General features: G+C 40.4%; 1 protein-coding gene across 1 annotated transcript in view; it reads left to right on the top strand.

The window, feature by feature from the left end:
- CIAO3 (cytosolic iron-sulfur assembly component 3) overlaps positions 1-302 on the top strand; it is a 10,070-nt gene that overhangs the window by 3,625 nt on the left and 6,143 nt on the right. The window lies entirely within an intron of this gene.

Genomic DNA, 302 nt, shown 5'->3' with positions numbered 1-302 from the left:
GAATCTGGAATATATGTCTTTATATATATATTTTTTTAATTTTTATAATTAAATAATTTTTATAATATATGTATTTTTATATTTTTTTAACATTTTTATAGGAGACGTTTTTGCTATAGGGCACGTGCACTCGCCAGAAAGGCAGAGAGACAGAAAGACAGAAAGTAAGAAACCACCCCCCAGGGGGGATGGTCACGCCGCAATCCCTTCTCCTCCATTCTCCTCTTGGGATCTTCGGCACACACGCACATGTGCCTGGTGTGAGTTTTAAGCCACTGGGTCCGGGACACGAACCGCAGTCG

The sequence above is a fragment of the Tupaia chinensis genome, unplaced genomic scaffold (genome assembly GCF_000334495.1).
Source record: "Tupaia chinensis unplaced genomic scaffold, TupChi_1.0 Scaffold000178_1, whole genome shotgun sequence".
In the NCBI taxonomy this organism is placed as follows: Eukaryota; Metazoa; Chordata; class Mammalia; order Scandentia; family Tupaiidae; genus Tupaia; species Tupaia belangeri.
This window is presented reverse-complemented; position numbering and strand designations above follow the sequence as displayed.